This window comes from Coenobita brevimanus, chromosome 14 (genome assembly GCF_032717465.1).
Source record: "Coenobita brevimanus isolate Jiangsu-jjx chromosome 14, ASM3271746v2, whole genome shotgun sequence".
Classification (NCBI taxonomy): Eukaryota; Metazoa; Arthropoda; class Malacostraca; order Decapoda; family Coenobitidae; genus Coenobita; species Coenobita brevimanus.
In genome coordinates this window covers 48,252,122-48,261,255 of record NC_136967.1, presented here as the reverse complement: position 1 = coordinate 48,261,255, position 9,134 = coordinate 48,252,122, and the positions used below count along the sequence as shown (strand labels likewise).

General features: G+C 43.3%; 1 pseudogene; it reads right to left on the bottom strand.

The window, feature by feature from the left end:
* Positions 1-8,298: 8,298 nt before the first annotated feature.
* Positions 8,299-8,417, bottom strand: LOC145390476 (5S ribosomal RNA; annotated as a pseudogene).
* Between the last annotated feature and the right edge of the window lie 717 nt (positions 8,418-9,134).

Here is a 9,134-nt window from a genome sequence, read left to right as displayed (position 1 = left end):
GCTGGGAAGAAAGATGAAGATGATGACGATGATGACGACGAGGATGAGAACAGTGATGTTGGACGCAAGAATCCATGCAAATTATCCCAAGTTCGTGAAGCAATAGATGTTGTCATATCTTGGCTGGATTATCTTGATGATGCAGAAGCACAAAATTTTTATACGCATGTAAGGGATTTGGAAGGCTTGGTTATTCGTCGCCAGTAGTCACGGTAGAAGCAGGTGAAGATTCATGACTTCTTTAAGCCTATCCCAAGGCGTCGGCCTATCCCTCCTCCTGATTCCAGCAGTGATTCTGTTTCTACAGCTCTTCAGATAGCCAGCACTTCAAGTAGTGTTGGCACAGACACCGAATAGTGTCTGTGTGTGTGTTTATGAAAACCGTAATTTGACTAAATGAAAAAAAAAGAAATGTGTGCGTGTGACTTAGTGTTAAGTGATCATGATTAAAGTTCAGTATTATTATTACTGCAAGTGTTACACTGCAGTCTGTCATAGCGATTACATTTAAGTTTAATTCTTAATGTTCAGTGAAATAAATACTGGGTACTGTGAACTCCACCACAACACAAGCTGCCGACGGGTCTATACTACCTCTAACGAAAGGTAAATTAGGTGCAGTGTTTTTTTTTTCTTTATTCATTTATACACTGTATATGCTCCTTTAGTGTTGAAAACCCAAGGAATAAGTACTGTCTTTGCAATCTAGGGGGTAAAAATCCATCTCCAATAAGCTGCCGACAGGTCTGAACTGCCTCTATGAATGATTTTTCTACCAGTTAAAGGTATATTGAATGCACTGATTTTTTTTTTTTTTGTCATAACTTATTTATTTATAAATGCTTCTTTAATTTAGTGTTGAATGGACGAGTAATAGGTATTGTCTTAGCAATTTTCGGGGGTGAAAATACGGTAAGACGGAAAATTCGGCATTTCGAACAAGGGTAGATCCCCATATAGTTCGACTTGTGAAGGGTTTATATATATATATATATATATATATATATATATATATATATATATATATATATATATATATATATATATGAGGTAGTTCCAGTAATTTGAACAGAGGGAGCAACCGTTTGGAGTTTTGCCTTTTGCCGCTTCGAGGAGTCAACAGCACCCTTAATGCATCACTGTGGCCCTGGTCGTGTCTGTGAGTGGACTAACACGGTAGTCATTTCCAACCACCCTATTCCCCTGTCCTTGCCCCCTGCGACTTTTTCCTGTTTCCCAAGCTGAAATTACGACTGAAAGGGCGTCGATTTGGCCAGATTAAAGAGGTCCATACACAATCGCAGGAGGTGCTCAAGACCATAATGCCTGAAGCCTTCCAGGGATGCATGGACTCTTGGAAAAAACGCTGGAACCACTGTTTACATGCCCAAAGGGACTACTTTGAAGGCGACAGTGAGAACTAGGAGATAAGGTAACTTATTTTCTTACAGTATTCAAATTACTAGAACTTTTGGGTATCACCTCGTATATATATATATATATATATATATATATATATATATATATATATATATATATATATATCTATCTATCTTTATATATATTGGATAGATATAGATAGATAGACACACACACACACACACACACACACACACACACACACACCGCTCGCTGGTGCAGTGGTAACGTTCCCGCTTGCCAACTGGTGGACGGGAGTTCGCGCCTCGCTGAGGTTGCGAAAAGTTTCACTGACGAAGTGGGTGGTTACTATCCCCCTTGAGCAAGGGGACGGGTGTGTGCGTGTGTGAAGGTCACAGCCTTGCCCTTAGATCGGACTATATGAGCTCTCAGCTCCCTTCCGGGAGGGTAAAAGCTGACCATCACGACCATCAAGTGATCCTGACCGACCCGGTGAATTACACACACACACACACACACACACACACACAAACTACTGCTTGCCCGCAAAAATTTGCTGGGGTAACTAAAAGCAGTTCCATTATAAAATGTTTGGAAATACCATAATCTTTGTTTCCATTCTGTCATTGAGCCCACAGTGACCAAGAAGGCGAAAAAACGCATATTTTTGGGTGTAGTGATTTCCGACATTTAAAGACTGTCTTGTAGTTCGCGATCGCCATTACGACAGGGGAGAACGAAGAGTATCGACTCTGAAACTGGCTAGGTATTACGGCAAGGGGAAACCAAATTATCTGCTATGAAACTGGTCCTAAATATAAAGAACCAAGGTGAATTCTGTTGCCTTGGTTGGAGTGAGAAAATCATTGGTGTGGAATGGAGGTCGGAAGAAAAAGAAGAAAATCGATAAACACTAGAAGGGAACATGAAACGTGCAACAGAATTGCGGAGAGAGAGAGAGAGAGAGAGGCGGTTAATAAAAAAGAAAACAGAGAATGATATGAGAACAGAATAGAGGAAATGAAGATAGAGAAAGAGTTTGGAAGGAATCCGAGTAGGAAAAGAATGGTTCTGTAAAAAGTTTATGAGGATCTAAACAAAGGAACCGAGTGGTGATAAAACAGCTTCATGCCAGGGAGTAAAGAGGAAAGTATAGTTTAGCAGAATGAAAAGGAGTCTCTTTGTGTCAGTCCACTGCGACACCGAACTTTCTCGTTTGTTGCAGCAAGTACAGTACAGTATAACACAAAAACCTCGTTTCCGGTCTGAGAGGCTTAAACAGTTCCTTGTTGTTCATGGAAAAGGAACAATTAATTTCAACGGTCCATATGAGGCCCAGTGTAGGACAGGACTTTTCTTATAGGAAGAGCAACACTCATAATCAGTTAACCTTTCACCATGCTTTCCAAGGAAGAAGCCGGAAATCACCTGCGTAAAACAGAGATGTGAATTTCCTGCTGAAACTTTGGGAACGTTTCCGATGAGCTGAGTTGAGAATATTCCTTGGAATGTTTTACCTTGAACGGAAGACAATTTAAGGAAATCGATAAAGTTGTAAGAGAGGATAAATTTAGATGACGAGGTAACATATTTGTCGGAAAGGACCATCTTCTTTTTTTCCCCAAATGTAACCGACTCGGGCCATGATCTAGATATGTCGTTCCCAAAGCTCACATGACGCTACACTTCTTATGTCACCATTTCGGCCCTAATATAGGAGAGTCCTAACTGGACATTTAATTTAACCCGTCACGTCCCGAGCCTTTCCGCACCTATGACATCCCCCAGTCCCGAGCCTTTTTGGAAAAAAATTTTTTCTTATGAAACTTCCGCTTAGGTCGAGAAACTATGGAAAATCTTGAAGAAAGTTGTCTCTGCAGTCTATAAGTGGTCTATACAGGTGCGGTTTCTGTAATGGGCTGGATATGCGTAAACGTTTTCTATGGTAAGGAGTAATGGGACAAACAACACACAACACCTCTACATTTATTGAATTTGTACTAATAAACAATAACAGTAACAATATAATGGATTTCAGACACATATATAGGAAAAATAAGCATTGTACCATCGCGCGAGCATAGCGAGTTAGGTCCGAGTCGTATCATGCTATCTGCTAATTTTCTGTTATGAGTCTACCGATCATTTTTTCTACTTGTATACTTCTGTTTCAATGACAATTTTACTAATTACAACTGTTTGTAAGTGATTTCAGATGTTTTCATTCATTTTGATGACATGCAGCATAAGTTTAGCGCACATCAGCTTAGTAAGCGCACTCGCTATGTCTCGTATTTCAACATACCAAATTGTTTTATCACTTTCTAATTATTTTCCCATTTACATAGAACCTTTCCCCCACCACTGTGAAGGTTTTCAATTATTTTCATTCATTACGAGGGCATTTAGCGATATGCTAGCGCCTATTCATGTAGCAACCACGATCTCAAACACTCGTGTTTCATCATCTACTTTATTTATTCACTCCAATTATATTTTCCCACTTACATTACACACGTTTACACCTCCAATGCACTGTACATACTTACTGCCATTATTTATTCAAGTGAGCGTGAGAATATCGCCTGATAGGAATGTTATGTCATACATAATACTCACACACTTATATACTAATTCACACACACACTTATATACTAATTATTCACTTTATCACTTGCTGACTTTTATTTTGACTAATACGTGCCTTATTCATTCGACTAGGCGTCAGGAAATCTTATCTTTATAGACACGCTATGAATATTTGACTTAGGAAATACATCATCATATACAATAATTTGAACTTATATTATACCAGTAAGAATGTCACATAATAGAAAATATATAATAAGGGCCGTATTTATTGCACTGAGCGACAGAATATCGCATCAAACAACCCTCTCTATGTAAGTTTCAACTTAGGGCAGATTTATATACTTACACCCAATGTTTGCACTTATGTTCTACCCGTAGGCACTTTATACTAATATTTGGCGATCCACATGACTGATTTTTCACTGAGCGTCTGTCTGTCGCATTTACATCATAATTTCTTAAACGTCCTTTCGCAATCACACCATGCTAAAATTGCAGCAACGTGTGGTATTCACTAAAACATGGGTGAATACACAGACCCACGTCACACTGCACGCACTCATAGCGGGTGTCCTTCCTCTGTGTCGTGAGTCGCACCTGGGAATTACTGCACACGTGACACCTGCGCTGGGGCCTAGGTCTGTTGGGCTGGGGCGGGATAGGAGTGGGGAAATGGCGGGCGGATATTCTCTGGGGAGTGTGGGTAATAGGGGCAGTGCGGGGGCGCTGTTGGGGCCTTTCAACCGCATATTTTGCAAAGATTTCTCGTGTGAGGCTCCCTCACAAACCCTTCAAAGGTTTCCTGAACTCCTGTGGTCATGGCGTGAAGGTGGTGGCAATTCAGAGCAGTGATATCTAGCAAGTAGAAAGAACAGTTTCTTATACCACTTCATCGTGGTCCTGGCACACTCTACCGTCGATATCATGGAGTCTGACTGGTCCACGAGGCGCATGTTTATATTATAGTCCATGACACATTCAGGTTTCCAAACACGACGCCTGCTCTCGCTATGGTAATCAACAGAATCAGTACGGTGCATCAAGGGGCGGTGAACCGTGGACAAGAGGCTTACTTCTCTGTTGTGGTTCCACATTGTTGCAAGGATGTTGTTTGGCTTTGAAGAAGACAACCTCACTCCTTGCAAGTTTCCGCCCTACCTTGACCATGTGACGCCGGTTCACCTTTACAGTTCCACATACTCCCGTTTCATGTCTGTGAAGATAACGAGCGAGAAGAGGGCTAGTGTACCAGTTGTCGAGGTAGAGAACGTGACCACGATGAAGGTAGTCTTGTATCATCGTCTTTACCACTGCTCCAGAAAGTCCTATACTTCGATCTTCTATTATGTCTGTCTGTGCACCGGTGTACAAGACTATGTCTTGCACGTATCCAGTCCTACAGTCACACATAACAAAGATCTTGAACCCAAAACGGTGCCTTTTGCTGGGTATATACTGTCTGAATGAAATATTGCCTCTCCACAACACGAGACTCTCGTCTATGACGAGATCTCTATAGGATAGAATGAGGATCGAAAGGTTTGCCTGAGGTGATCAAAGACCAGCCTAATTCGCCTCATTTTGTCCGTGTTGTTTGTATTTGCAGGGTCATTAGCATCATAAAAATGGAGGCGACTTAGAATTTGTTGAAACCGATTACGGCTCATCACTTGACCAAATATGGGGGTAAACATAACAGGGTCCCTAGTCCAGTAAGCAGGAATTCTATTTTTTCTTATTATACCCATCAAAAGGACAAGGGCAAAAAATAAGAACATTTCTGGAATGGAGACAGGGTAATCATAAATCATTGAATGCCTACTCCTTCTTCCCAATCTTTCACTTTCTAGCCGCTGGCCGCTTGCAAACAGGTTTGTTTGAAGCACGATCTGATCAACGAAGGCCTCACTGAAAAACAGGTGGAAAAAATCCAACCTGCTTGAATTACAGTGAATACCTGGTGCAATGCAGCCAGATCGCCCCTGCTCAGTGAAGGGGAGAAAAATCACTCCCATCCTCCCAATCCCACGACACAAATCCCTCGTCCCCATCACCGCCTTCGTCTGGGTGGGGAGGAGATCCTGGTTGGGGAGGTTGGGGAGAAGGAGTACGGAGGGCTTCCCCACTGTCACTCCTCTTCCCTCTGCCTTTACCCTTTCCCTTTCCCTTACCCTTACGGCCTTGAGGAACATTAGGGGGCTGTGGGGATGAAATAGTTTGATATTGGGGAGCAGAAGACGTGCTGGGGAGTGGTTCCTCCCCACCTTCCCCCTCCATTACCACACCACGTGCTCTCTCACGCAACCTTGCTCGACCACGTGTTAGGGGATATTGGGGAGCATAAGACGTGCTTTGGAGTGGTTCCTCCCCACCTTCCCCTCCCTCACAACCCCACGTGATAAGGAACGCACCCGCACTGGCCCACGTGATCCACTCTGCCGCCTCACACTGCGTAGGGAGAGCAATGACTCACCCACCTCACTCTCACTTTCCCTAATCCCAGGAATGTCCATTTCACTCCCCACTCCCTCCACTTCACTTCCTACCGCCCCAAACAGAATGCTTGGCCCATACCTGCTTAGACGACGTGGTGTGCGCTCTGGGCCACGATGCGTAATCACCTCCCGCCCATACCACGTGGCAGCACGTCCCACGTCTCCGTCCTCGTCCTCGTCCTCGTCCTCGACCTCGAACCCGGCTTCCAAGGCACGCTGGGGATAGGGATATGACATACCACGTGCCTTCTTTGCCTCCTGCCCCTCTCTAGCAGCACGGTAAGTCACGTACTGCCGTTTCCTTGGTGACGGAACTTCCTCGTCACTGCTGGTGGTTTCTTCCTCATCTGGCTGCACATAATCTTTGTCCATCTCCTCGTCATCCAGTGGGGAATCACTGTCGCCGGTAAAGGTGTCCAGGGCGACTTGAATTTCGCTCTCTGAGAGACCTCTCTTAGCCATGTCTGAGCAGGACCGTGGCTACCAGGTGAGTGGACGAGTGGCGGGCTAGCGCGGGTCGCGCGGGGTCGCCGAGTGTCCCCGCCTGGTGGCAGGTAGGGGAAGGTCAGGCGAGGGTACGTACCGCAAATCAAGCGCGAAATTTGAAAATTGTCGAAATTATGCACATTGCAATTGCACGACGTACTGGTACGTCGCCGGGACTGGCAAATGCAAATCGTGGTGACGTACCCATACGTCGTCGGGACGGGGCGGGTTAAAGCCACTGAGTCAGGGCATCCGTCAAAGGTATTCTTTTATGATATCCCATTGGGTTTGGTCGAAGATCGATTTAGAACAGTGATTCTTAACCTTCTTAAGCGTCCGTATCTCTTGCAATTTCAGAATATTTTCCAGTACTGCCTAAAATAATAAAATCACTTTACTATTAATCCATAACATTTCTTTATTTCGACCACCAAAAAAGATTGAAAGAGGCGAAATGCATCAGTGTCACAATTATAGCTTATGACTTGGATTTATTGTTTTACGAATATTTCCTCAAGGTAGATTAGTACATAATAAACTTTTAAACTTTTGAAGTACATCCACACCATACAGTGACAGTCGCCATAGCAAGTGCCGTCACAGATGCCACTGTTTCATTCACTCATCTCTTTAATAATGGCTGATAACTACTGAACAACCGTCATAACTACAGATCAATATTAAAAGAACTCTCTCTGACACAATAAATGCAGTGTGATTTAAGCACATACCATTGTTTGATGAGTACGAGTACTTAGTTCTGTGACATGACTTACTATTGCGACTCGACATACCGAAACATTGCTAGTGACTCTTGTCGTTGCTTTCCACCCGTGATGATGCTGAAACGAGGTTCTTTTAGAAATTGCCACACACACATATGGTCACCTGCATCCACATGGTTTCTGACCTTTGTTTTGTGTAGAAGCGTTGAAAATCCTGTCTCACACAAGTAGGTGGTCGCAAATACTAGCTTGCGGAATGTGTCGAGTTGTGCACACCAGAATGTACTGTATCTAGCTGCATTGAATCAAACTCCATTTGGATTTTTCGACTGGCTTTCAGCTCAGTCAGATTATCTTTCATTGTGTAATTTTTATACATGGAATCCAGGTTCAAGAGAAATGGATCCTAGATCCACCTTTGTGCATCAGAGAGCTGTCCATGGTGATAGTATCCTTGGAATGACTGATCCAGAACCTCCAAATGTTCATTAATTTCAGTCCATTCCATCCATCCATTGCCAGACGCCATGTATCCCAAACGGGGTGGTCAAGGGCTTAGAGTTAATTGTTTTACAGGGAGGGGCACCAATCCTCCACCAACCCCACTTGACACGTAGGGATGCCAACAGCATCTGGTGTTCCCAGGCGGTCACCCATCCAAGTACTAACCAGACCCAACGTTGCTTAACTTCGCTGATCGGACGGGAAGCGGTGTACTCAACGTGGCACGGTGGGTAATTCTTTTTTCTGCATTAGCAGCTTCATCAAGTTTGCAAAGTTTCCATTCTCAAAGCACTTTGTCCAAATTATAAGTTTATGGGTGAGGGCAAACATTTTTTGGCACACTGTGAGTATGTTTATACTTGTTCTTTGGATGGAGGTGTTCAGTTCATTGAGGTATGTGAATATGCATGGCAGGTATGTGAGGGATAAAATGAACTTCCTATTTTCAAAGTGGTCAGCCCTGCCACTGTCTTATTTTCTAAGAAACTTTGATTTCATTGTGCGGGTCAAACACAAAAGCAAGCACTCGGCCACTGGAAAACCATCTCACTTCTGTATGGTAAAGAAGATAATTATGTTCAGCTCCAATTTCTTCACAAAATACTTTGAAGAGACGGTGATTCAGGGTTCATCGTCTGATAAAATGGACTGCATACACAACAATTGACAAAACATTGTTCATGTGTTCTGGCAATGACTCTGTTGCAAGTGCATGATGATGCAACACACAGTGCGTGACAATTACATGGGGCACCTGCGACAGCAAAACCCGATTTGTTTCCTAGCATGGCAGAGGCCCCACCAGTGCTAAGTTGTTCACACATCATGAAAATCATTAGTCATTCCATTTTTCAAAAAGAAATTTTTAACGAGATTAAACACATTGACTGCTTTTGTGGCTGTAGGTAGTGGTTTATAAGACAAGAATTCCTCCATTACTTCGTTCCCCTTC